Below are 25,091 nucleotides of genomic sequence, written 5' to 3'. Positions count from 1 at the left end.
AGAATGGGTCTTCACCTAATTCAGTAACGGCAATCCTGCCATGGAATGAGCATGCTGAATCTTACCACAGATCCAGCGCATAATGGTCTACATGGAAGCAGGACACCCAATCCTGTTGGGAGCATACAGGACAAACAGAGCCTCTGTTTTCCTAATCTGAACCGTTCTGGTGACATAAATTTTCAAAGTTCTGACCACAGCCAGAGACTTTGACTCAACGAAGGTGTCAGTGGCCAAAGGCACCATGTGGAAAGATGAACCACCTTCGGCAGAAATTGTTGACGTGTCCTCAATTCTGCTCTATCTTCATGAAAGATCAAATAAAGGCTCTTGTGATACTGCATGGTTTGTACTGTTTTCCATGTGCTCCCAGATCTTTCAAGCAAGTAGCATGGTCAAGAAAGTTCTGTTTGAAAAGAAACAAACATTTACTGTCATTGTTATGCAAATAAACTTACATTAAAGCTAACCAGAAAGCACACTCGTTCTGTCTTTAAACTGATAAAAGAAACCCCAATAATATGGGCATACCTCCCAACTTTGTCGGCTCGCAAAGAGGGACACACGCGCGGCGAAGTCGCACGCGCTCCCAAAAAGGGCGTGGCCTAAGTAAAAAGGGGCATGGCTTCGCGGGAGGACCCGCGATCGCGAGTCACGCCCCCGTTTTCGGCACTGAGGGGGCATGCCCAGCGCTCTGTGAGCCGCTGGCATGCCACCTCTCCCTCTGACTTCAGTGAATAGACGCTGTGCGCACAGCGACTATTCACCGCTGCTCTGCTAAGCAGGGCAGCGACAGACAGAGCCTCCCAACTGTCCTCCCCACCGCGGGACACTGCGGCCCGCAGGTGGGACAGCGGGACAGTCCCCAAAAAACGGGACTGTCCCGCGAAAATCGGGACAGTTGGGAGGTATGATATGGGGCATGCAAAAATTGAGATAAAACTCAGTTTTGCTCCTCTCCATGGAAATCTTTAGTAAAAGGCGATAGATTTGTTCGTTCTGAAGAGAAACCAGAGCATGACCAAGATTCCACCTGTCGCCTGAGTGCCATGCCAGCAGTCCTCATTCAGCTCAAAGTGAGCACCCAATTTGAAAGAAAGAAAGCAGATTTCTCACCAGGCTTCCCCTTGCTATAAACATGGTTTGTACTCTTTTCCATGTGCTCCCAGATCTTTCAAGCAATTAGTATGGTCAAGAAAGTTCTGCTTGAAAAGAAACAGACATTTATTGTCATTGTTATGCAAATAAACTTACATTAAAGCTAACAAGAAAGCACACTCGTTCTGTCTTTAAACTGATAAAAGAAACCCCAATAATATGGGGCATGCAAAAATTTAGATAAAACTCAGTTTTGCTCCTCTCCACGGATAATCTTTAATAAAAGGCGAAAGATTTGTTCATTCTGAAGAGAAACCAGAGCATGACCAAGATTCCACCTGTCGCCTGAGTGCTGTGCCAGCAGTCCTCATTCAGATCAAAGTGAGCGCCCAATTTGAAAGAAAGCAGATTTCTCACCTGGCTTCTCCTTGCTATAAGCATGGTTTGTACTGTATTCCATGTGCTCCCAGATCTTTAAAGCAAGTAGCATGGTCAAGAAAGTTCTGTTTGAACATAAATAAACATTTACTGTCATTTCTATGCAAATGAGCTTACATTAAAGCACACTCATTCTATCTTTAAACCGGTAAAAGAAACCCCAAAAAGATGGGGCATGCAAAAATTGAGATAAAACTCGGTTTTGCTCCTCTCCACGGAAATCTTTAGTAAGAGGCGAAAGATTTGTTCGTTCTGAAGAGAAACCAGAGCATGACCAAGATTTTTATCTGAAAATATGTGTTCTCCCTGCAGTTGTTGTCCCCAGATGAGAGTTCCCTTGTGCTGCCTCAGCTGAATCTCCTTTACTTGACAGAGATGTGCCTGAGCAGCGGCCCTCCCCAGCCCTATCCCAAATCATACTTATTTTGCATAGGCGATACCATGGTCATGAAGATTGTTCTCCCAGGGTGAGGTTCATTCATTGCATTCTGGGTATGCTGACCCCTGTGATTTCCCCAAATGTGGGAAACTCGACTGCATTATTTGTGGTAGTGGGGGACTGTGTTTGTGCTTTCCTCTAGTCAGCTCTGGTAAAAGTCAGATTTATTTGTCTCAGATCTTCCTCTAGCCTTGTTCTTCTTTCGAGAGTTTCCTTGTGCTGCCTAAGTTGGATCTCTTTCACTTGACAGGGGGGTGCCCGAGTAGCGACCCTCCCCAGCTCTAGCCCAACTCCTACTTACCTGCCAGGTGAGATACTATGATCATGAAGGTGCTTCTCCCAGGGCAAGGCTCACCCATTGCACTCTGGGTGTGGTGCCCCTGCGATTTCCCCAAATGTGGGAAGTTTGACTGCATAATTTGTGTTTCCCCTGGTCGGCTCTCGTATAATTCAGATCTCTTTGTCTCAGGTCTCTCTCCAGCCTAGTTTGCTGTCTGTTTCCACTTCTTTTTTCATGAGCCCCTCCCTTTTATACCCTTGTGCACTATCCTGACTTCTCCTCTTGTCTGCTTATTTTGTGCCTTCCAATGCACAATGCAAACTACAGGTAGTGCTGCAGGGCCCACACCCTTTTACTTGCCGTACAGAGCAGCTCTGGAGCTGTTACAGTGCCCAGCTGCTGCAAGAAATCAGCTTGAATGCTTCAGGGGCTGGGGCATAGCCAACATGAGCCCCACACCGAAGGAGGGTGGAGGTGTTTAATGCGAACTAGGGGTCATCCAAGCGCCGCAAAAGGCCGCTATGCCCTGCACGCCCCTTTTCTCTTTTCATATGCAGACGAGGGTTGAAGCCAACTTTGACCCACTGCTTGGATGACATCACCGTATGCAAATCCATCTGCTGCAGGCCTTCCCCCAGGAATGCTTGCACTAGTTGTTGCATTTGGTTTGTTGTTTGGGGGTGCTTCATTATTAGGCAGCCTTCTGCCCTCCCATGTTCATCTGAAAATATGTGTTCTCCCTGCAGTTGTTGTCCCCAGATGAGAGTTCCCTTGTGCTGCCTCAGTTGAATCTCCTTTACTTGACAGAGATGTGCCTGAGCAGCGGCCCTCCCCAGCCCTATCCCAAATCATACTTATTTTGCATAGGAGATACCATGGTCATGAAGATTGTTCTCCCAGGGTGAGGTTCATTCATTGCATTCTGGGTATGCTGACCCCTGTGATTTCCCCAAATGTGGGAAACTCGACTGCATTATTTGTGGTAGTGGGGGACTGTGTTTGTGCTTTCCTCTGGTCAGCTCTGGTAAAAGTCAGATTTATTTGTCTCAGATCTTCCTCTAGCCTTGTTCTTCTTTCGAGAGTTCCCTTGTGCTGCCTCAGTTGAATCTCCTTCACTTGACAGGGGGGTACCCGAGCAGCGACCCTCCCCAGCTCTAGCCCAACTTCTACTTACCTGGCAGGTGAGATACTATGATCATGTAGGTGCTTCTCCCAGGGCAAGGCTCACCCATTGCACTCTGGGTGTGCTGCTCCTGCGATTTCCCCAAATGTGGGAAACTTGACTGCATAATTTGTGTTTCCCCTGGTCGGCTCTCGTATAATTCAGATCTCTTTGTCTCAGGTCTCTCTCCAGCCTAGTTTGCTGTCTGTTTCAACTTCTCTTTTCTTGAGCCGCTCCCTTCTATGCCCTTGCGCACTATCCTGACTTCTCCCGTCTGCTTACTTTGTGCCTTCCAATGCACAATGCAAACTACAGGTAGTGCTGCAGGGCCCACACCCTTTTACTTGCCGTACAGAGCAGCTCTGGAGCTGTTACAGTGCCCAGCTGCTGCAAGAAATCAGCTTGAATGCTTCAGGGGCTGGGGCATAGCCAACATGAGCCCCACACCGAAGGAGGGTGGAGGTGTTTAATGCGAACTAGGGGTCATCCAAGCGCCGCAAAAGGCCGCCATGCCCTGCACGCCCCTTTTCTCTTTTCATATGCAGACGAGGGTTGAAGCCAACTTTGACCCACTGCTTGGATGACATCACTATATGCAAATCCATCTGCTGCAGGCCTTCCCCCAGGAATGCTTGTACTAGTTGTTGCATTTGGTTTGTTGTTTGGGGGTGCTTCAGTATTAGGCAGCCTTCTGCCCTCCCATGTTCATCTGAAAATATGTGTTCTCCCTGCAGTTGTTGTCCCCAGATGAGAGTTCCCTTGTGCTGCCTCAGTTGAATCTCCTTTACTTGACAGAGATGTGCCTGAGCAGCGGCCCTCCCCAGCCCTATCCCAAATCATACTTATTTTGCATAGGAGATACCATGGTCATGAAGATTGTTCTCCCAGGGTGAGGTTCATTCATTGCATTCCGGGTATGCTGACCCCTGTGATTTCCCCAAATGTGGGAAACTCGACTGCATTATTTGTGGTAGTGGGGGACTGTGTTTGTGCTTTCCTCTGGTCAGCTCTGGTAAAAGTCAGATTTATTTGTCTCAGATCTTCCTCTAGCCTTGTTCTTCTTTCGAGAGTTTCCTTGTGCTGCCTCAGTTGGATCTCTTTCACTTGACAGGGGGGTGCCCGAGCAGCGACCCTCCCCAGCTCTAGCCCAACTCCTACTTACTTGCCAGGTGAGATACTATGATCATGAAGGATCTTCTCCCAGGGCAAGGCTCACCCATTGCACTCTGGGTGTGGTGCCCCTGCGATTTCCCCAAATGTGGGAAGCTTGACTGCATAATTTGTGTTTCCCCTGGTCGGCTCTCGTATAATTCAGATCTCTTTGTCTCAGGTCTCTCTCCAGCCTAGTTTGCTGTCTGTTTCCACTTCTTTTTTCATGAGCCCCTCCCTTTTATACCCTTGTGCACTATCCTGACTTCTCCTCCTGTCTGCTTACTTTGTGCCTTCCAATGCACAATGCAAACTACAGGTAGTGCTGTAGGGCCCACACCCTTTTACTTGCCGTACAGAGCAGCTCTGGAGCTGTTACAGTGCCCAGCTACTGCAAGAAATCAGCTTGAATGCTTCAGGGGCTGGGGCACAGCCAACATGAGCCCCACACCGAAGGAGGGTGGAGGTGTTTAATGTGAACTAGGGGTCATCCAAGCACCGCAAAAGGCCGCCATGCCCTGCACGCCCCTTTTCTCTTTTCATATGCAGACGAGGGTTGAAGCCAACTTTGACCCACTGCTTGGATGACATCACCGTATGCAAATCCATCTGCTGCAGGCCTTCCCCCAGGAATGCTTGCACTAGTTGTTGCATTTGGTTTGTTGTTTGGGGGTGCTTCAGTATTAGGCAGCCTTCTGCCCTCCCATGTTCATCTGAAAATATGTGTTCTCCCTGCAGTTGTTGTCCCCAGATGAGAGTTCCCTTGTGCTGCCTCAGTTGAATCTCCTTTACTTGACAGAGATGTGCCTGAGCAGCGGCCCTCCCCAGCCCTATCCCAAATCATACTTATTTTGCATAGGAGATACCATGGTCATGAAGATTGTTCTCCCAGGGTGAGGTTCATTCATTGCATTCTGGGTATGCTGACCCCTGTGATTTCCCCAAATGTGGGAAACTCGACTGCATTATTTGTGGTAGTGAGGGACTGTGTTTGTGCTTTCCTCTGGTCAGCTCTGGTAAAAGTCAGATTTATTTGTCTCAGATCTTCCTCTAGCCTTGTTCTTCTTTCGAGAGTTTCCTTGTGCTGCCTCAGTTGGATCTCTTTCACTTGACAGGGGGGTGCCCGAGCAGCGACCCTCCCCAGCTCTAGCCCAACTCCTACTTACCTGCCAGGTGAGATACTATGATCATGAAGGTGCTTCTCCCAGGGCAAGGCTCACCCATTGCACTCTGATTTCCCCAAATGTGGGAAGCTTGACTGCATAATTTGTGTTTCCCCTGGTCGGCTCTCGTATAATTCAGATCTCTTTGTCTCAGGTCTCTCTCCAGCCTAGTTTGCTGTCTGTTTCCACTTCTTTTTTCATGAGCCCCTCCCTTTTATACCCTTGTGCACTATCCTGACTTCTCCTCCTGTCTGCTTACTTTGTGCCTTCCAATGCACAATGCAAACTACAGGTAGTGCTGCAGGGCCCACACCCTTTTACTTGCCGTACAGAGCAGCTCTGGAGCTGTTACAGTGCCCAGCTGCTGCAAGAAATCAGCTTGAATGCTTCAGGGGCTGGGGCATAGCCAACATGAGCCCCACACCGAAGGAGGGTGGAGGTGTTTAATGCGAACTAGGGGTCATCCAAGCGCCGCAAAAGGCCGCCATGCCCTGCACGCCCCTTTTCTCTTTTCATATGCAGACGAGGGTTGAAGCCAACTTTGACCCACTGCTTGGATGACATCACCGTATGCAAATCCATCTGCTGCAGGCCTTCCCCCAGGAATGCTTGCACTAGTTGATGCATTTGGTTTGTTGTTTGGGGGTGCTTCAGTATTAGGCAGCCTTCTGCCCTCCCATGTTCATCTGAAAATATGTGTTCTCCCTGCAGTTGTTGTCCCCAGATGAGAGTTCCCTTGTGCTGCCTCAGTTGAATCTCCTTTACTTGACAGAGATGTGCCTGAGCAGCGGCCCTCCCCAGCCCTATCCCAAATCATACTTATTTTGCATAGGAGATACCATGGTCATGAAGATTGTTCTCCCACGGTGAGGTTCATTCATTGCATTCTGGGTATGCTGACCCCTGTGATTTCCCCAAATGTGGGAAACTCGACTGCTTTATTTGTGGTAGTGGGGGACTGTGTTTGTGCTTTCCTCTGGTCAGCTCTGGTAAAAGTCAGATTTCTTTGTCTCAGATCTTCCTTTAGCCTTGTTCTTCTTTCGAGAGTTCCCTTGTGCTGCCTCAGTTGGATCTCCTTCACTTGACAGGGGGGTACCCGAGCAGCGACCCTCCCCAGCTCTAGCCCAACTTCTACTTACCTGGCAGGTGAGATACTATGATCATGTAGGTGCTTCTCCCAGGGCAAGGCTCACCCATTGCACTCTGGGTGTGCTGCTCCTGCGATTTCCCCAAATGTGGGAAACTTGACTGCATAATTTGTGTTTCCCCTGGTCGATTCTCGTATAATTCAGATCTCTTTGTCTCAGGTCTCTCTCCAGCCTAGTTTGCTGTCTGTTTCAACTTCTCTTTTCTTGAGCCGCTCCCTTCTATGCCCTTGCGCACTATCCTGACTTCTCCTGTCTGCTTACTTTGTGCCTTCCAATGCACAATGCAAACTACAGGTAGTGCTGCAGGGCCCACACCCTTTTACTTGCCGTTCAGAGCTGCTCTGGAGCTGTTACAGTGCCCAGCTGCTGCAATAAATCAGCTTGAATGCTTCAGGGGATGGGGCATGGCCAACATGAGCCCCACACCAAAGGAGGGTGGGGTGTTTAATGCGAACTAGGGGTCATCCAAGCACCGCAAAAGGCCGCCATGCCCTGCACGCCCCTTTTCTCTTTTCATATGCAGATGAGGGTTGAAGCCAACTTTGACCCACTACTTGGATGACATCACCGTATGCAAATCCGTCTTCTGCAGAACTTCCCCCAGGAATGCTTGCACTAGTTGTTGCATTTGGTTTGTTGTTTGGGGGTGCTTCAGTATTAGGCAGCCTTCTGCCCTCCCATGTTCATCTGAAAATATGTGTTCTCCCTGCAGTTGTTGTCCCCAGATGAGAGTTCCCTTGTGCTGCCTCAGTTGAATCTCCTTTACTTGACAGAGATGTGCATGAGCAGCGGCCCTCCCCAGCCCTATCCCAAATCATACTTATTTTGCATAGGAGATACCATGGTCATGAAGATTACTCTCCCAGGGTGAGGTTCATTCATTGCATTCTGGGTATGCTGACCCCTGTGATTTCCCCAAATGTGGGAAACGTGACTGCTTTATTTGTTGGCAGTGGGGGACTGTGTTTGTGTTTTCCTCTGATCTCTGGTAAAAGTCAGATTTCTTTGTTTCAGATCTTCCTCTAGCCTTGTTCTTCTTTCGAGAGTTTCCTTGTGCTGCCTCAGTTGGATCTCCTTCACTTGACAGGGGGGTGCCCGAGCAGCGACCCTCCCCAGCTCTAGCCCAACTCCTACTTACCTGCCAGGTGAGATACTATGATCATGAAGGTGCTTCTCCCAGGGCAAGGCTCACCCATTGCACTCTGGGTGTGCTGCCCCTGCGATTTCCCCAAATGTGGGAAACTTGACTGCATAATTTGTGTTTCCCCTGGTCAGGTCTCGTATAATTCAGATCTCTTTGTCTCAGGTCTCTCTCCTGCCTAGTTTGCTGTCTGTTTCCACTTCTCTTTTCTTGAGCCGCTCCCTTCTATGCCCTTGCGCACTATCCTGACTTCTCCTCCTTTCTGCTTACTTTGTGCCTTCCAACGCACAATGCGAACTACAGGTAGTGCTGCAGGGCCCACACCCTTTTACTTGCCTTACAGAGCAGCTCTGGAGCTGTTACAGTGCCCAGCTGCTGCAAGAAATCAGCTTGAATGCTTCAGGGGCTGGGGCATAGCCAACATGAGCCCCACACCGAAGGAGGGTGGAGGTGTTTAATGCAAACTAGGGGTCAGCCAAGTGCTGCAAAAGGCCACCATGCCCTGCACGCCCCTTTTCTCTTTTCATATGCAGACGAGGGTTGAAGCCAACTTTGACCCACTGCTTGGATGACATCACCATATGCAAATCTATCTGCTGCAGGCCTTCCCCCAGGAATGCTTGCACTAGTTGTTGCATTTGGTTTGTTGTTTGGGGGTGCTTCAGTATTAGGCAGCCTTCTGCCCTCCCATGTTCATCTGAAAATATGTGTTCTCCCTGCAGTTGTTGTCCCCAGATGAGAGTTCCCTTGTGCTGCCTCAGTTGAATCTCCTTTACTTGACAGAGATGTGCCTGAGCAGCAGCCCTCCGCAGCCATATCCCAAATCATACTTATTTTGCATAGGAGATACCATTGTTATGAAGATTGTTCTCCAGGGTGCGGTTCATTCATTGCACTCTGGGTATGCTGAACCCTGTGATTTCCCCAAATGTGGGAAACTCGACTGCATTATTTGTGGTAGTGGTGGACTGTGTTTGTGCTTTCCTCTGGTCAGCTCTGGTAAAAGTCAGATTTCTTTGTCTCAGATCTTCCTCTAGCCTTGTTCTTCTTTCGAGAGTTCCTTTGTGCTGCCTCAGTTGGATCTCCTTCACTTGACAGGGGGGTGCCCGAGCAGCGACCCTCCCCAGCTCTAGCCCAACTCCTACTTACCTGCCAGGTGAGATACTATGATCATGAAGGTGCTTCTCCAAGGGCAAGGCTCACCCATTGCACTCTGGGTGTGCTGCTCCTGCGATTTCCCCAAATGTGGGAAACTTGACTGCATAATTTGTGTTTCCCCTGGTCAGGTCTCGTATAATTCAGATATCTTTGTCTCAGGTCTCTCTCCAGCCTAGTTTGCTGTCTGTTTCCACTTCTCTTTTCTTGAGCCGCTCCCTTCTATGCCCTTGCGCACTATCCTGACTTCTCCTCCTTTCTGCTTACTTTGTGCCTTCCAACGCACAATGCGAACTACAGGTAGTGCTGCAGGGCCCACACCCTTTTACTTGCCTTACAGAGCAGCTCTGGAGCTGTTACAGTGCCCAGCTGCTGCAAGAAATCAGCTTGAATGCTTCAGGGGCTGGGGCATAGCCAACATGAGCCCCACACCGAAGGAGGGTGGAGGTGTTTAATGCAAACTAGGGGTCAGCCAAGTGCCGCAAAAGGCCACCATGCCCTGCACGCCCCTTTTCTCTTTTCATATGCAGACGAGGGTTGAAGCCAACTTTGACCCACTGCTTGGATGACATCACCATATGCAAATCTATCTGCTGCAGGCCTTCCCCCAGGAATGCTTGCACTAGTTGTTGCATTTGGTTTGTTGTTTGGGGGTGCTTCAGTATTAGGCAGCCTTCTGCTCTCCCATGTTCATCTGAAAATATGTGTTCTCCCTGCAGTTTTTGTCCCCAGATGAGAGTTCCCTTGTGCTGCCTCAGTTGAATCTCCTTTACTTGACAGAGATGTGCCTGAGCAGCGGCCCTCCCCAGCCCTATCCCAAATCATACTTATTTTGCATAGGAGATACCATGGTCATAAAGATTGTTCTCCCAGGGTGAGGTTCATTCATTGCATTCTGGGTATGCTGACCCCTGTGATTTCCCCAAATGTGGGAAACTCAACTGCATTATTTGTGGTAGTGGGGGACTGTGTTTGTGTTTTCCTCTGGTCAGCTCTGGTAAAAGTCAGATTTCTTTGTCTCAGATCTTCCTCTAGCCTTGTTCTTCTTTCGAGAGCTCCATTGTGCTGCCTCAGTTTGATCTCCTTCACTTGACAGGGGGGTACCCGAGCAGCGACCCTCCCCAGCTCTAGCCCAACTCCTACATACCTGCCAGGTGAGATACTATGATCATGAAGGTGCTTCTCCCAGGGCAAGGCTCACCCATTGCACTCTGGGTGTGCTGCTCCTGTGATTTCCCCAAATGTGGGAAACTTGACTGCATAATTTGTGTTTCCCCTGGTCGGCTCTCGTATAATTTAGATCTCTTTGTCTCAGGTCTCTCTCCAGCCTAGTTTGCTGTCTGTTTCCACTTCTCTTTTCTTGAGCCGCTGCCTTCTATGCCCTTGTGCACTCTCCTGACTTCACCTGTCTGCTTACTTTGTGCCTTCCAACGCACAATGCAAACTACAGGTAGTGCTGCAGGGCCAACACCCTTTTACTTGCCTTACAGAGCAGCTCTGGAGCTGTTACAGTGCCCAGCTGCTGCAAGAAATCAGCTTGAATGCTTCAGGGGCTGGGGCATAGCCAACATGAGCCCCACACCGACGGAGGGTGGAGGTGTTTAATGCTAACTAAGGGTCATCCAAGCGCCGCAAAAGGCCGCCATGCCCTGCATACCCCTTTTCTCTTTTCATATGCAGATGAGGGTTCCAGCCAACTTTGGCCCACTGCTTGGATGACATCACCGTATGCAAATCCGTCTTCTGCAGACCTTTTCCCAGGAATGCTTGTACTAGTTGTTGCATTTGGTTTGTTGTTTGGGGGTGCTTCAGTATTAGGCAGCCTTCTGCTCTCCCATGTTCATCTGAAAATATGTGTTCTCCCTGCAGTTGTTGTCCCCAGATGAGAGTTCCCTTGTGCTGCCTCAGTTGAATCTCCTTTACTTGACAGAGATGTGCCTGAGCAGCGGCCCTCCCCAGCCCTATCCCAAATCATACTTATTTTGCATAGGAGATACAATTGTCATGAAGATTGTTCTCCCAGGGTGAAGTTCATTCATTGCATTCTGGGTATGCTGACCCCTGTGATTTCCCCAAATGTGGGAAACTCGACTGCATTATTTGTGGTAGTGGGGGACTGTGTTTGTGCTTTTCTCTGGTCAGCTCTGGTAAAAGTCAGATTTCTTTGTCTCAGATCTTCCTCTAGCCTTGTTCTTTTTTCGAGAGTTTCCTTGTGCTGCCTCAGTTGGATCTCCTTCACTTGACAGGGGGGTGCCCGAACAGCGACCCTCCCCAGCTCTAGCCCAACTCCTACTTACCTGCCAGGTGAGATACTATGATCAGGAAGGTGCTTCTCCCAGGGCAAGGCTCACCCAATGCACTCTGGGTGTGCTGCTCCTACGATTTCCCCAAATGTGGGACACTTGATTACATAATTTGTGTTTCCTCTGGTCGGCTCTCGTATAATTCAGATCTCTTTGTCTCAGGTCTCTCTCCAGCCTAGTTTGCTGTCTGTTTCCACTTCTCTTTTCTTGAGCCGCTCCCTTCTATGCCCTTGTGCACTATCCTGACTTCTCCCGTCTGCTTACTTTGTGCCTTCCAACGCACAATGCAAACTACAGGTAGTGCTGCAGGGCCCACACCCTTTTACTTGCTTTACAGAGCAGCTCTGGAGCTGTTACAGTGCCCAGCTGCTGCAAGAAATCAGCTTGAATGCTTCAGGGGCTGGGGCATAGCCAACATGAGCCCCACACCGAAGGAAGGTGGAGGTGTTTAATGCGAACTAGGGGTCATCCAAGCGCCGCAAAAGGCCGCCATGCCCTGCACACCCCTTTTTTATTTTCATATGCAGACGAGGGTTGAAGCCAACTTTGACCCACTGCTTGGATGACATCACCATATGCAAATCCATCTGCTGCAGGCCTTCCCCCAGGAATGCTTGCACTAGTAGTTGCATTTGATTTGTTGTTTGGGGGTGCTTCAGTATTAGGCAGCCTTCTGCCCTCCCATGTTCATCTGAAAATATGTGTTCTCCCTGCAGTTGTTGTCCCCAGATGAGAGTTCCCTTGTGTTGCCTCAGTTGAATCTCCTTTACTTGACAGAGATGTGCCTGAGCAGCGGCCCTCCCCAGCCCTATCCCAAATCATACTTATTTTGCATAGGAGATACCATGGTCATGAAGATTGTTCTCCCAGGGTGAGGTTCATTCATTGCACTCTGGGTATGCTGACCCCTGTGATTTCCCCAAATGTGGGAAACTCGACTGCATTATTTGTGGTAGTGGGGGACTGCGTTTGTGCTTTCCTCTGGTCAGCTCTGGTAAAAGTCAGATTTCTTTGTCTCAGATCTTCCTCTAGCCTTGTTCTTCTTTCGAGAGTTCCCTTGTGCTGCCTCAGTTGGATCTCCTTCACTTGACAGGGGGTGCCCGAGCAGCAATCCTCCACAGCTCTAGCCCAACTCCTACTTACCTGCCAGGTGAGATACTATGATCTTCACTGTTAGGGCAATCAGGATGTGGAATTCCCTGCCAGGGAAGGTGGTAATGGCGGACTCTGTAATTGGATTTAAAAAAGGAATGGATACATTTCTGAATGAAAAAGCTATCCAAGGTTATAATACTTAAAATATCAACATGGTTAATCCGGGGGTAACATGAGTTATAGTAGCTAACTAGTCATAAAACATTATTCAGCAAGTATGTAGAATCATCACAACTTAAAACAGGTTGAACACGATGGGCAATTTGCCTCTATTCAACCTCAAAAACTATGTTACTATATGTTACTATATTACTATGTTACTGTAGTATACAGAAAACCAAAATGCAATGAACAGTGATAGTGAGCACTGATGAGGATACTAGAACTGACACTGAGCAGCAAGATGCAGCACTGGACTATTAGTAATGTACTGTAGTATGCTGAGCACCACAATGCAGCACAAGACAATGAGCAGTGATACTGAGCACTGATGAGGATACTACTGAGAACTGACACTGAGCAGGAGAGACACACTACTAGTATTACTGAGCAGCAATAAGTAACCACTGATACTGAGCACTGATATTGAGATTTCCACTGAGAGAACATAGCCACGTCCTCTCCGCTCTCTCTTCAATGCACGAGTAAAAATGGCGGCAACGCGCAGCTCTTTATATGGAATCCGAATCTCGCGAGAATCCGACAGCGGGATGATGACATTTTCCCTTGTTCAGGTTTTCCGAGTCAGGCGGGAACAACCGAGCCTGCCTCGGACCAGTGTAAACCACGTGGAGTTCGTCGGGAATTCGGTTCTCGGAGAACCGAACCCGCTCCTCTCTACCTTATACCCATCAATTTTTTTATTTTCAATCTAAGCCCCTGCAGTTTTCTGTAAGCATCTGCTTCGCTATGATGATCAACAAGTCACAAGGGCAAACACTCAGGGCTTGAGGCGTAGATCTTAGGACCAGCTGCTACAAGCATGGCAGAGGTGTCACTATCACTGGTGACACCCAGAGAGGTGGCGAGGGAGATTGTAATGCAGGGCGCGCAGATAAGCAGTGCAATGGTAAAAAGGAGGCATGGTTTCATAGGTAGGGGCGTGGCCTGGTGGCCTGAATCTACATTTTGTTGCTCCGGGTGTCCCGGGGGTTGGGGGCTGCACCCGGGGACTAGTGTGTGTGCGGTGCTGGCTCCTGCACAGTGACAGGGCATGGCCACCCAGCATGACGCCTCCATTCTTGACCATGCTGTAATTGCAGTCGCACTGCAGTTCAGCGTGATCATAAAAAATGGTGTAGCCTCCTGCTGGTGCAGACTGTATGTGCGCGCAGGAAGCCGCCACCATTTTTGTGATCACAGCGGCTTAATGTGATGTCATACAGCCGCTGTGACCACGCCCCCTGTGTCTCCTCCGTTGCAGACCCCATTTTGAAGCCTTGCCCCCGCACCGCTCCATCCCTGACTTGGAAATGGAGTGTTGCTGACCCCCCTCTCCCCCCCCCGCCCCGATTGACAGGCAGAGGCGATCGCATTCTCTGCGGGGTGCCGCAGAAAATGCAGGCACATGCGTATGCTGTTAGCAAATTTTGCAGTTGGATCGCTTATTGTGATTGCATTCCAACCTGAATCAGGCCCTATTACCTATCACAATGCGCTGCGGGCAGTACAAAATTGGGTTAATATAGGAGTAAAACTCCCAGACCTGTGCTCCTTAACTGTACCTGGTGGCTAGTGGAGCGGCTGCCCAGTAATCAGTGTCCACGCCAGTGCGCACACGGTCCACCCCCTACGGCCACGCTCCCCTTCATCAGCGGCCTCGTGATCCGGAAGGGCGGTGTGTGTGTGACTGACCTTAGGAAGAAACTGGAGCCTCCGCTGCAGTGACCCAGCAACCAGGGCACGGGAGTATACAGCGCCGCTGGGAGTGATGAAGCTGCAGTAAAGATGTCTATTAGACCTAGCCTGCTGCAGCCCTTGTAGATTCTCATAAAACAAGTTCTTCTTTTCTTGTCAAAATTAATAGCTAAGAATAGGCTGCCTGAGGCAGGCCCCTGTTAAGTGGCCTGCTACTGAAGGCACCAACTACAAACTGAGCTCCCTGTTCATGGAAGCGGGGTTATAGAGGAGGATGCGCTGAGCATCTTGGGAACAGTCAAAAGCTTTGAGCCGGTTGGTGCCTCAGATCAAGATCCTACTCTACACCCCAATGTGAATCCTTGTGGAGTCCAGTGTACCCCACAGAAGAAATTAATGTGTCACACCCATTGGCAGCAACCTTAGAATAGCTGCTGACGGGCACAATTGAGAAAGGAAGGGGGGGGGGGGGGACATTTGAATCCAGCACATAGATGCAATTCAAATATGTAATTTGTACCTTCCTTTTTTAAAATATAATGGATGAACCTCACCCTGTGAGAACAATCTTCATGATCAAGAGATCTCATATGCAAAATAAGTATGAGTTGGGATAGGGCTGGGGAGGGTGGCTGCTCGGGCAGCCCCTCCCCCGTCAAGTTAAGGAGATTCAACTGAGGACGCACAAGGGAACTCTCGTCTGGGGACACCAACTGCAGGGAGACCACATCTGTTCAGATGAACATGGGAGGGTGGAAGGCTGCCTAATATTGAAGCACCATCAAATATCAAACCATATGCAACAACTAGTACAAGCATTCCTGGGGGAAGGTCTGCAGAAGACGGATTTGCATACGGTGATGTCATCCAAGATGTGGGCCAAAGTTGGCTGGAACCCTCATCTGCATATGAAAAGAGAAAAGGGGCATGCAGGGCATGGCGGCCTTTTGCGGTGCTTGGATGACCCCTAGTTCGCATTAAACACCCCCACCCTCCTTTGGTGTGGGGCTCATGTTGGCCATGCCCCATCCCCTGAAGCATTCAAGCTGATTTCTTGCAGCAGCTGGGCACTGTAACAGCTCCAGAGCTGTTCTGTAAGGCAAGTAAAAGGGTGTGGGCCCTGCAGCACCACCTGTAGTTCGCATTGTGCGTTGGAAGGCACAAAGTAAGCAGACGGGAGGAGAAGTCAGGATAGTGCGCAAGGGCATCCTTTTCTCTTAGTCCGTAGAGGATGCTGGGGTCACATTAAGAACCATGGGGTATAGACGGGATCCGCAAGAGACATGGGCACTTTAAGACTTTCAAAGGGTGTGAACTGGCTCCTCCCTCTATGCCCCTCCTCCAGACTCCAGTTATAGGAACTGTGCCCAGGGAGACGGACATTTCGAGGAAAGGATTTATTGTTAAACTAAGGTGAGCATCTTACCAGCTCACACCTTAAGCATGCCGCAGAACGTGGCATTCAACAGAACACAAGCCAACGGCATGAACAATTGCAGCAAAAAGCTGACCAGAACCATAACATAACATGTGTATAACCACAAGTAATAACTGCAGACACAGTATGGACTGGGACGGGTGCCCAGCATCCTCTACGGACTAAGAGAAAAGGATTTACCAGTAGGTATTAAAATCCTATTTTCTCATACGACCTAGAGGATGCTGGGGTCACATTAAGAACCATGGGGTTATACCAAAGCTCTTGAACGGGTGGGAGAGTGCGTACGACTCTGCAGCACCGAATGACCCAACTTGAGGTTATCATCAGCCAAGGTATCAAACTTGTAAAACTTAGCAAAAGTGTTTACTAAATAGCTGCTCGGCAAAGTTGCAATGCCGAGACTCCCCGACCAGCTGCCCAGGATGAACCCACCTTTCTAGTAGAATGGGTCTTCACCTAATTCAGTAATGGCAATCCTGCCATGGAATGAGCATGCTGAATCTTACCACAGATCCAGCGCATAATGGTCTACATGGAAGCAGGACACCCAATCCTGTTGGGAGCATACAGGACAAACAGAGCCTCTGTTTTCCTAATCTGAACCGTTCTGGTGACATAAATTTTCAAAGTTCTGACCACAGCCAGAGACTTTGACTCAACGAAGGTGTCAGTGGCCAAAGGCACCATGTGGAAAGATGAACCACCTTCGGCAGAAATTGTTGACGTGTCCTCAATTCTGCTCTATCTTCGTGAAAGATCAAATAAAGGCTCTTGTGATACTGCATGGTTTGTACTGTTTTCCATGTGCTCCCAGATCTTTCAAGCAAGTAGCATGGTCAAGAAAGTTCTGTTTGAAAAGAAACAACATTTACTGTCATTGTTATAGAATTTGGGAGAAAAAACAAGAAGAAATCTGCACTGTTGACGCACTGGACAGAATGAATGAATCATAAAATATAACCTTTATTAAGTATGTATTAAAATTGGATAAATATTAATATTATTATCCCAAACTGCAGTGAAACATAAATGTTAAAATCACAGAACTAACATACATGTGCATAAGAAGAATAAAGAGATGTGAAAAAAAGGTTTAAAAAGCGTGTCCGTGTGTGATTATTTTTGAAGGCACAACCCTGGCGGGGTTGTTTATATAGATATATATGTTGCTAATAATCACTTTCTAGCGTAATGTTATTAAATAGCTGTTAGTATCTATGTCGTCAGGTACCACTGGGTCGTATCCTATATACTCCCTTCACTCAATAGGGGTTACCTCCCGGGAAGCCATCCCCATTGGCGAATTTGTGGGGGTGATTGAGTATAACCGGTAAGCTAACCTCCAATTTGTGGGGTGCTTAGGTAGATGGGGATCACTTATTTCTCTGTGTCCCCTAAGACTATATTCCTAAATTCAATACCACAGGGGGATAGCTTTCTATATCGGATAAGGAATCACTTGATAGGGAAATCTCTATGGATCATGGAAAGATCATATTTATTAATATCCAAACTAAAAAAATGATGAATAGCTTTAATTTAGCTGTTTAGATATAGTTAATTGGCGAGATATACCAACAGGTGCGGTTGCCTTAAGGAATATGGCAATTCCAATATAAATAGCAGCCCTCCTTCATATAATCAGCCAGATCTTATTAAATCTGGTCCAGATATAGCCGTTCAGATATACTTAATTGACAACATATATCAATCGGTGGGGTTGCCTTAAGGAATATAGCAATTCCAATTCTCATATAAATAGCAACGTTCCTTCATATATTCAGCCAGATCTTATTTAATCTGATCTAGGCGTAGGCAATAATGCTTTCCTTAGAGGTATAGCCACCTCAATTCTTATTAAGAAGCAAAGTGTCTGTCATAATGGTTTATCCAATTCATCTAAGAAATAATATATTCCATGTGTCAGAGATTCATTACTCTCTATTTACACTGTTAAAGAGTTAATTCTTATTATGTTACAGTGTAATGAAATTATCATATAGGGAGATGTGGCAATTCCATGTGCTATATATATAATAACCCTTAGTGGTCCAGATTCCACAATGAGGAATTTTCTTATAAACCGCTGAAACACACAGCTGTTTGACTGACTTCCAAATATATCTATCTCACTTTGTAACAGTCTTATGATAGAGAAACTGTTACATATTCGGTCACTTAGTTATCTAAAGGTAAACAGACTCAGTGTGAGGGTAATATAATATATCAAATGCGCTGTCAATAATCGTGGTAACTGGTGTAATAATGTGGTATATTGAGTATGCTAGTAAGGCATATAACTGCTCTCCAGCCTTTAAGTGTTACCAATCAATTTGTTACACTGTAAAGGATTTATGGTGTCCTGTTAGGACATGCAGCTGCTAGGCTGACTCAAAGATTTATCCATTTGTAACAATTATGTAACAGTTATATACATGTTACTGGTATTACATAGAAATAGTATGACACAGGCCAGCAGTCCCATGTGTCTAGATTCCACAATAGGAGATTTTCTTTGTCTTATAAACTGCTGGAACACACAGCTGCTAGACTGACTTCAAATATATATATATTACTTTGTAACAGTCTTATAGTAAAGAGACTGTTACACACTGTCATTTAGTTATCTCAAGGTTAGCAGATTCTGTGTGAGGATAGTGTTCTGTTAGAACATGCAGCTGCTAGGCTGACTCATAGAAAATGTATCCATTTGTAACAAATGACACATACAGCATTAAATTAATATCTATAGCAGCCCATGTGACATCTCTACTCTTATCATAATTGTCTGGTTATTGCCAATCTGGACAGCAGGAGTGATATATATTCACTAGTCCCAATATCCCATCATATAAATATACCCACACTGATATACTTTCTTATCAAGAGTTATTAGTAGCTATCTGTATGCACTTTAGACATTGTAATTGCTAAGTGACATCATATCTAGTGTATTCCTTTCTTATAGCTCAGCTTCTATTCCCTATTAGTGGAGACTAACAGCTAACATCATAATCATATATTTTTGTTTTATAACATTTCACATGAGTCAAATACACGCGGACACGCCGTGCCCTACACATGTGTTTCACTGCATCTATGGCAACTTACATTAAAGCTAACAAGAAAGCACACTCGTTCTGTCTTTAAACTGATAAAAGAAACCCCAATAATATGGGGCATGCAAAAATTGAGATAAAACTCAGTTTTGCTCCTCTCCACGGAAATCTTTAATAAAAGGCGAAATATTTGTTAATTCTGAAGAGAAACCAGAGCATGACCAAGATTCCACCTGTCGCCTGAGTGCCATGCCAGCAGTTCTCATTGAGCTCAAAGTGAGCACCCAATTTGAAAGAAAGAAAGCAGATTTCTCACCAGGCTTCCCCTAGCTATAAACATGGTTTGTACTCTTTTCCATGTGTTCCCAGATCTTTCAAGCAATTAGTATAGTCAAGAAAGTTCTGTTTGAAAAGAAACAAACATTTACTGTCATTTCTATGCAAATGAGCTTACATTAAAGCACACTCGTTCTATCTTTAAACAGATAAAATAAAACCCCAATAAGATGGGGCATGCAAAATTTGAGATAAAACTCAGTTTTGCTCCTCTCCACGGAAATCTTTAGTAAAAGGCGAAAGATTTGTTCGTTCTGAAGAGAAACCAGAGCATGACCAAGATTCCACCTGTCGCCTGAGTGCCATGCCAGCAGTCCTCATTCAGCTCAAAGTGAGCACCCAATTTGAAAGAAAGAAAGCAGATTTCTCACCAGGCTTCCCCTTGCTATAAGCATGGTTTGTACTCTTTTCCATGTGCTCCCAGATCTTTCAAGCAAGTAGCATGGTCAAGAAAGTTCTGTTTGAAAAGAAACAGACATTTACTATCATTGTTATACAAATAAACTTACATTAAAGCCAACAAGAAAGCACACTCGTTCTGTCTTTAAACTGATAAAAGAAACCCCAATAATATGGGGCATGCAAAAATTGAGATAAAACTCAGTTTTGCTCCTCTCCACGGAAATCTTTAATAAAAGGCGAAAGATTTGTTCATTCTGAAGAGAAACCAGAGCATGACCAAGATTCCACCTGTCGCCTGAGTGCCATGCCAGCAGTCCTCATTCAGATCAAAGTGAGCGCCCAATTTGAAAGAAAGCAGATTTCTCACCTGGCTTCTCCTTGCTATAAGCATGGTTTGTACTGTATTCCATGTGCTCCCAGATCTTTCAAGCAAGTAGCATGGTCAAGAAAGTTCTGTTTGAAAAGAAACAAACATTTACTGTAATTTCTATGCAAATGAGCTTTCATTAAAGCACACTCATTCTATCTTTAAACCGATAAAAGAAAATCCAAAAAGATGGGGCATGCAAAAATTGAGGTAAAACTCAGTTTTGCTCCTCTCCACGGAAATCTTTAGTAAAAGGCGAAAGATTTGTTCGTTCTGAAGAGAAACCAGAGCATGACCAAGATTTTCATCTGAAAATATGTGTTCTCCCTGCAGTTGTTGTCCCCAGATGAGAGTTCCCTTGTGCTGCCTCAGTTGAATCTCCTTTACTTGACAGAGATGTGCCTGAGCAGCGGCCCTCCCCAGCCCTATCCCAAATCATACTTATTTTGCATAGGAGATACCATGGTCATGAAGATTGTTCTCCCAGGGTGAGGTTCATTCATTGCATTCTGGGTATGCTGACCCCTGTGATTTCCCCAAATGTGGGAAACTCGACTGCATTATTTGTGGTAATGGGGGACTGTGTTTGTGCTTTCCTCTGGTCAGCTCTGGTAAAAGTCAGATTTCTTTGTCTCAGATCTTCCTCTAGCCTTGTTCTTCTTTCGAGAGTTCCCTTGTGCTGCCTCAGTTGGATCTCCTTCACTTGACAGGGGGTGCCCGAGCAGCAATCCTCCACAGCTCTAGCCCAACTCCTACTTACCTGCCAGGTGAGATACTATGATCTTCACTGTTAGGGCAATCAGGATGTGGAATTCCCTGCCAGGGAAGGTGGTAATGGCGGACTCTGTAATTGGATTTAAAAAAGGAATGGATACATTTCTGAATGAAAAAGCTATCTAAGGTTATAATACTTAAAATATCAACATGGTTAATCCGGGGGTACCATGAGTTATAGTAGCTAACTAGTCATAAAACATTATTCAGCAAGTATGTAGAATCATCACAACTTAAAACAGGTTGAACACGATGGGCAATTTGCCTCTATTCAACCTCAAAAACTATGTTACTATATGTTACTATATTACTATGTTACTGTAGTATACAGAAAACCAAAATGCAATGAACAGTGATAGTGAGCACTGATGAGGATACTAGAACTGACACTGAGCAGCAAGATGCAGCACTGGACTATTAGTAATGTACTGTAGTATGCTGAGCACCACAATGCAGCACAAGACAATGAGCAGTGATACTGAGCACTGATGAGGATACTACTGAGAACTGACACTGAGCAGGAGAGACACACTACTAGTATTACTGAGCAGCAATAAGTAACCACTGATACTGAGCACTGATATTGAGATTTCCACTGAGAGAACATAGCCACGTCCATTCCGCTCTATCTTCAAAGCACGAGTAAAAATGGCGGCAACAAGCAGCTCTTTATATGGAATCCGAATCTCGCGAGAATCCGACAGCGGGATGATGACATTTTCCCTTGTTCAGGTTTTCCGAGTCAGGCGGGAACAACCGAGCCTGCCTCGGACCAGTGTAAACAACGTGGAGTTCGTGGGGAATTCGGTTCTCGGAGAACCGAACCCGCTCCTCTCTACCTTATACCCATCAATTTTTTTATTTTCAATCTAAGCCCCTGCAGTTTTCTGTAAGCATCTGCTTCGCTATGATGATCAACAAGTCACAAGGGCAAACACTCAGGGCTTGAGGCGTAGATCTTAGGACCAGCTGCTACAAGCATGGCAGAGGTGTCACTATCACTGGTGACACCCAGAGAGGTGGCGAGGGAGATTGTAATGCAGTGCGCGCAGATAAGCAGCGCAATGGTAAAAAGGAGGCATGGTTTCATAGGTAGGGGCGTGGCCTGGTGGCCTGAATCTACATTTTGTTGCTCCGGGTGTCCCGGGGGTTGGGGGCTGCACCCGGGGACTAGTGTGTGAGCAGTGCTGGCTCCTGCACAGTGAAAGGGCATGGCCACCCAGCATGACGCCTCCCTTCTTGACCATGCTGTAATTGCAGTCGCACTGCAGTTCAGCGTGATCATAAAAAATGGTGTAGCCTCCTGCTGGTGCAGACTGTATGTGCGCGCAGGAAGCCGCCACCATTTTTGTGATCACAGCGGCTGAATGTGATGTCATACAGCCGCTGTGACCACGCCCCCTGTGTCTCCTCCGTTGCAGACCCCATTTTGAAGCCTTGCCCCCGCACCGCTCCATCCCTGACTTGGAAATGGAGTGTTGCTGACCCACCTATCCCCCCCCCCGCCCCGATTGACAGGCAGAGGCGATCGCATTCTCTGCGGGGTGCCGCAGAAAATGCAGGCACATGCGTATGCTCTTAGCAATTTTTGCAGTTGGATCGCTTATTGTGATTGCAATCCAACCTGAATCAGGCCCTATTACCTATCACAATGCGCTGCGGGCAGTACAAAATTGGGTTAATATAGGAGAAAAACCCCCAGACCTGTGCTCCTTAACTGTACCTGGTGGCTAGTGGAGCGGCTGCCCAGTAATCAGTGTCCACGCCAGTGCGCACACGGTCCACCCCCTACGGCCACGCTCCCCTTCATCAGCGGCCTCGTGATCCGGAAGGGTGGTGTGTGTGTGACTGACCTTAGGATGAAACCGGACCCTCCGCTGCAGTGACCCAGCAACCAGGGCACGGGAGTATACAGCGCCGCTGGGAGTGATGAAGCTGCAGTAAAGATGTCTATTAGACCTAGCCTGCTGCAGCCCTTGTAGATTCTCATAAAACAAGTTCTTCTTTTCTTGTCAAAATTTATAGCTAAGAATAGGCTGCCTGAGGCAGGCCCCTGTTAAGTGGCCTGCTACTGAAGGCACCAACTACAAACTGAGCTCCCTGTTCATGGAAGCGGGGTTATAGAGGAGAATGCACTGAGCATCTTGGGAACAGTCAAAAGCTTTGAGCCGGTTGGTGCCTCAGATCAAGATCCTACTCTACACCCCAATGTGAATCCTTGTGGAGTCCAGTGTACCCCACAGAAGAAATTAATGTGTCACACCCATTGGCAGCAACCTTAGAATAGCTGCTGACGGGCACAATTGAGAAAGGAAGGGGGGGGGGGGGGGGGACATTTGAATCCAGCACATAAATGCAATTCAAATATGTAATTTGTACCTTCCTATTTTAAAATATAATGGATGAACCTCACCCTGTGATAACAATCTTCATGATCAAGAGATCTCATATGCAAAATAAGTATGAGTTGGGATAGGGCTGGGGAGGGTGGCTGCTCGGGCAGCCCCTCCCCCGTCAAGTTAAGGAGATTCAACTGAGGAAGCACAAGGGAACTCTCGTCTGGGGACAACAACTGCAGGGAGACCACATCTTTTCAGATGAACATGGGAGGGCGGAAGGCTACCTAATACTGAAGCACCATCAAATATCAAACCATATGCAACATCTAGTACAAGCCTTCCTGGGGGAAGGTCTGCAGCAGACGGATTTGCATACAGTGATGTTATTCAAGCAGTGGGCCAAAGTTGGCTGGAACCCTCATCTGCATATGAAAAGAGAAAAGGGGCGTGCAGGGCATGGCGGCCTTTTGCAGTGCTTGGATGACCCCTAGTTCTCATTAAACACCCCCACCCTCCTTTGGTGTGGGGCTCATGTTGGCCATGCCCCATCCCCTGAAGCATTCAAGCTGATTTCTTGCAGCAGCTGGGCACTGTAACAGCTCCAGAGCTGTTCTGTAAGGCAAGTAAAAGGGTGTGGGCCCTGCAGCACCACCTGTAGTTTGCATTGTGCGTTGGAAGGCACAAAGTAAGCAGACGGGAGGAGAAGTCAGGATAGTGCGCAAGGGCATCCTTTTCTCTTAGTCCGTAGAGGATGCTGGGGTCACATTAAGAACCATGGGGTATAGACGGGATCCGCAAGAGACATGGGCACTTTAAGACTATCAAAGGGTGTGAACTGGCTCCTCCCTCTATGCCCCTCCTCCAGACTCCAGTTATAGGAACTGTGCCCATGGAGACGGACATTTCGAGGAAAGGATTTATTGTTAAACTAAGGTGAGCATCTTACCAGCTCACACCTTAAGCATGCCGCAGAACGTGGCATTCAACAGAACACAAGCCAACGGCATGAACAATTGCAGCAAAAAGCTGACCAGAACCATAACACAACATGTGTATAACCACAAGTAATAACTGCAGACACAGTATGGACTGGGACGGGTGCCCAGCATCCTCTACAGACTAAGAGAAAAGGATTTACCGGAAGGTATTAAAATCCTATTTTCTCATACGACCTAGAGGATGCTGGGGTCACATTAAGAACCATGGGGTTATACCAAAGCTCTTGAACGGGTGGAAGAGTGCGTACGACTCTGCAGCACCGAATGACCCAACTTGAAGTTATCATCGGCCAAGGTATCAAACTTGTAAAACTTAGCAAAAGTGTTTACTAAATAGCTGCTCGGCAAAGTTGCAATGCCGAGACTCCCCGACCAGCTGCCCAGGATGAACCCACCTTTCTAGTAGAATGGGTCTTCACCTAATTCAGTAACGGCAATCCTGCCATGGAATGAGCATGCTGAATCTTACCACAGATCCAGCGCATAATGGTCTACATGGAAGCAGGACACCCAATCCTGTTGGGAGCATACAGGACAAACAGAGCCTCTGTTTTCCTAATCTGAACCGTTCTGGTGACATAAATTTTCAAAGTTCTGACCACAGCCAGAGACTTTGACTCAACGAAGGTGTCAGTGGCCAAAGGCACCATGTGGAAAGATGAACCACCTTCGGCAGAAATTGTTGACGTGTCCTCAATTCTGCTCTATCTTCATGAAAGATCAAATAAAGGCTCTTGTGATACTGCATGGTTTGTACTGTTTTCCATGTGCTCCCAGATCTTTCAAGCAAGTAGCATGGTCAAGAAAGTTCTGTTTGAAAAGAAACAAACATTTACTGTCATTGTTATGCAAATAAACTTACATTAAAGCTAACAAGAAAGCAAACT

At 47.2% G+C, this 25,091-nt stretch overlaps 25 non-coding genes and 1 pseudogene across 25 annotated transcripts; 19 read left to right on the top strand and 7 right to left on the bottom strand.

Annotated features, from left to right (window-relative positions):
- Positions 1-906: 906 nt before the first annotated feature.
- LOC134996979 (U5 spliceosomal RNA) lies at positions 907-1,019 on the bottom strand. The gene has a single exon (XR_010199536.1). It is a non-coding gene; the product is annotated as a U5 spliceosomal RNA (small nuclear RNA).
- A 286-nt stretch (positions 1,020-1,305) lies between these two features.
- Positions 1,306-1,422, bottom strand: LOC134996973 (U5 spliceosomal RNA). Its single transcript, XR_010199531.1, has one exon. It is a non-coding gene; the product is annotated as a U5 spliceosomal RNA (small nuclear RNA).
- Positions 1,423-1,692: 270 nt separating this feature from the next.
- On the bottom strand, positions 1,693-1,808 carry LOC134996901 (U5 spliceosomal RNA). Its single transcript, XR_010199461.1, has one exon. It is a non-coding gene; the product is annotated as a U5 spliceosomal RNA (small nuclear RNA).
- Positions 1,809-1,952: 144 nt separating this feature from the next.
- Positions 1,953-2,116, top strand: LOC134997034 (U1 spliceosomal RNA). Its single transcript, XR_010199589.1, has one exon. It is a non-coding gene; the product is annotated as a U1 spliceosomal RNA (small nuclear RNA).
- A 152-nt stretch (positions 2,117-2,268) lies between these two features.
- On the top strand, positions 2,269-2,431 carry LOC134997412 (U1 spliceosomal RNA). Its single transcript, XR_010199932.1, has one exon. It is a non-coding gene; the product is annotated as a U1 spliceosomal RNA (small nuclear RNA).
- Positions 2,432-3,105: 674 nt separating this feature from the next.
- On the top strand, positions 3,106-3,269 carry LOC134997159 (U1 spliceosomal RNA). Its single transcript, XR_010199710.1, has one exon. It is a non-coding gene; the product is annotated as a U1 spliceosomal RNA (small nuclear RNA).
- Positions 3,270-3,421: 152 nt separating this feature from the next.
- Positions 3,422-3,584, top strand: LOC134997189 (U1 spliceosomal RNA). Its single transcript, XR_010199738.1, has one exon. It is a non-coding gene; the product is annotated as a U1 spliceosomal RNA (small nuclear RNA).
- Positions 3,585-4,255: 671 nt separating this feature from the next.
- Positions 4,256-4,419, top strand: LOC134997136 (U1 spliceosomal RNA). Its single transcript, XR_010199688.1, has one exon. It is a non-coding gene; the product is annotated as a U1 spliceosomal RNA (small nuclear RNA).
- Positions 4,420-4,571: 152 nt separating this feature from the next.
- On the top strand, positions 4,572-4,734 carry LOC134997453 (U1 spliceosomal RNA). The gene has a single exon (XR_010199960.1). It is a non-coding gene; the product is annotated as a U1 spliceosomal RNA (small nuclear RNA).
- Positions 4,735-5,408: 674 nt separating this feature from the next.
- On the top strand, positions 5,409-5,572 carry LOC134996993 (U1 spliceosomal RNA). Its single transcript, XR_010199549.1, has one exon. It is a non-coding gene; the product is annotated as a U1 spliceosomal RNA (small nuclear RNA).
- A 972-nt stretch (positions 5,573-6,544) lies between these two features.
- Positions 6,545-6,708, top strand: LOC134997108 (U1 spliceosomal RNA). Its single transcript, XR_010199661.1, has one exon. It is a non-coding gene; the product is annotated as a U1 spliceosomal RNA (small nuclear RNA).
- Positions 6,709-6,860: 152 nt separating this feature from the next.
- Positions 6,861-7,023, top strand: LOC134997167 (U1 spliceosomal RNA). Its single transcript, XR_010199717.1, has one exon. It is a non-coding gene; the product is annotated as a U1 spliceosomal RNA (small nuclear RNA).
- A 670-nt stretch (positions 7,024-7,693) lies between these two features.
- Positions 7,694-7,858, top strand: LOC134997367 (U1 spliceosomal RNA). Its single transcript, XR_010199891.1, has one exon. It is a non-coding gene; the product is annotated as a U1 spliceosomal RNA (small nuclear RNA).
- Positions 7,859-8,007: 149 nt separating this feature from the next.
- Positions 8,008-8,170, top strand: LOC134997245 (U1 spliceosomal RNA). Its single transcript, XR_010199790.1, has one exon. It is a non-coding gene; the product is annotated as a U1 spliceosomal RNA (small nuclear RNA).
- A 674-nt stretch (positions 8,171-8,844) lies between these two features.
- LOC134997174 (U1 spliceosomal RNA) lies at positions 8,845-9,007 on the top strand. The gene has a single exon (XR_010199724.1). It is a non-coding gene; the product is annotated as a U1 spliceosomal RNA (small nuclear RNA).
- A 152-nt stretch (positions 9,008-9,159) lies between these two features.
- Positions 9,160-9,322, top strand: LOC134997347 (U1 spliceosomal RNA). Its single transcript, XR_010199879.1, has one exon. It is a non-coding gene; the product is annotated as a U1 spliceosomal RNA (small nuclear RNA).
- Positions 9,323-9,996: 674 nt separating this feature from the next.
- Positions 9,997-10,160, top strand: LOC134997004 (U1 spliceosomal RNA). Its single transcript, XR_010199560.1, has one exon. It is a non-coding gene; the product is annotated as a U1 spliceosomal RNA (small nuclear RNA).
- A 152-nt stretch (positions 10,161-10,312) lies between these two features.
- LOC134997407 (U1 spliceosomal RNA) lies at positions 10,313-10,454 on the top strand (annotated as a pseudogene).
- Positions 10,455-11,146: 692 nt separating this feature from the next.
- LOC134997000 (U1 spliceosomal RNA) lies at positions 11,147-11,310 on the top strand. The gene has a single exon (XR_010199556.1). It is a non-coding gene; the product is annotated as a U1 spliceosomal RNA (small nuclear RNA).
- A 152-nt stretch (positions 11,311-11,462) lies between these two features.
- LOC134997436 (U1 spliceosomal RNA) lies at positions 11,463-11,625 on the top strand. Its single transcript, XR_010199949.1, has one exon. It is a non-coding gene; the product is annotated as a U1 spliceosomal RNA (small nuclear RNA).
- Positions 11,626-12,296: 671 nt separating this feature from the next.
- LOC134996874 (U1 spliceosomal RNA) lies at positions 12,297-12,460 on the top strand. The gene has a single exon (XR_010199435.1). It is a non-coding gene; the product is annotated as a U1 spliceosomal RNA (small nuclear RNA).
- A 6,631-nt stretch (positions 12,461-19,091) lies between these two features.
- Positions 19,092-19,207, bottom strand: LOC134996966 (U5 spliceosomal RNA). Its single transcript, XR_010199524.1, has one exon. It is a non-coding gene; the product is annotated as a U5 spliceosomal RNA (small nuclear RNA).
- A 275-nt stretch (positions 19,208-19,482) lies between these two features.
- Positions 19,483-19,598, bottom strand: LOC134996876 (U5 spliceosomal RNA). The gene has a single exon (XR_010199437.1). It is a non-coding gene; the product is annotated as a U5 spliceosomal RNA (small nuclear RNA).
- A 286-nt stretch (positions 19,599-19,884) lies between these two features.
- LOC134996927 (U5 spliceosomal RNA) lies at positions 19,885-20,000 on the bottom strand. The gene has a single exon (XR_010199487.1). It is a non-coding gene; the product is annotated as a U5 spliceosomal RNA (small nuclear RNA).
- Positions 20,001-20,270: 270 nt separating this feature from the next.
- LOC134996922 (U5 spliceosomal RNA) lies at positions 20,271-20,386 on the bottom strand. Its single transcript, XR_010199482.1, has one exon. It is a non-coding gene; the product is annotated as a U5 spliceosomal RNA (small nuclear RNA).
- Positions 20,387-20,530: 144 nt separating this feature from the next.
- Positions 20,531-20,694, top strand: LOC134997023 (U1 spliceosomal RNA). The gene has a single exon (XR_010199579.1). It is a non-coding gene; the product is annotated as a U1 spliceosomal RNA (small nuclear RNA).
- The last annotated feature ends 4,397 nt before the right edge of the window (positions 20,695-25,091 follow it).

This window comes from Pseudophryne corroboree, unplaced genomic scaffold (genome assembly GCF_028390025.1).
Source record: "Pseudophryne corroboree isolate aPseCor3 unplaced genomic scaffold, aPseCor3.hap2 scaffold_144, whole genome shotgun sequence".
In the NCBI taxonomy this organism is placed as follows: Eukaryota; Metazoa; Chordata; class Amphibia; order Anura; family Myobatrachidae; genus Pseudophryne; species Pseudophryne corroboree.
Note: the sequence above shows the minus strand (reverse complement) of the source record. Positions and strands in the feature narration are given on the sequence as shown.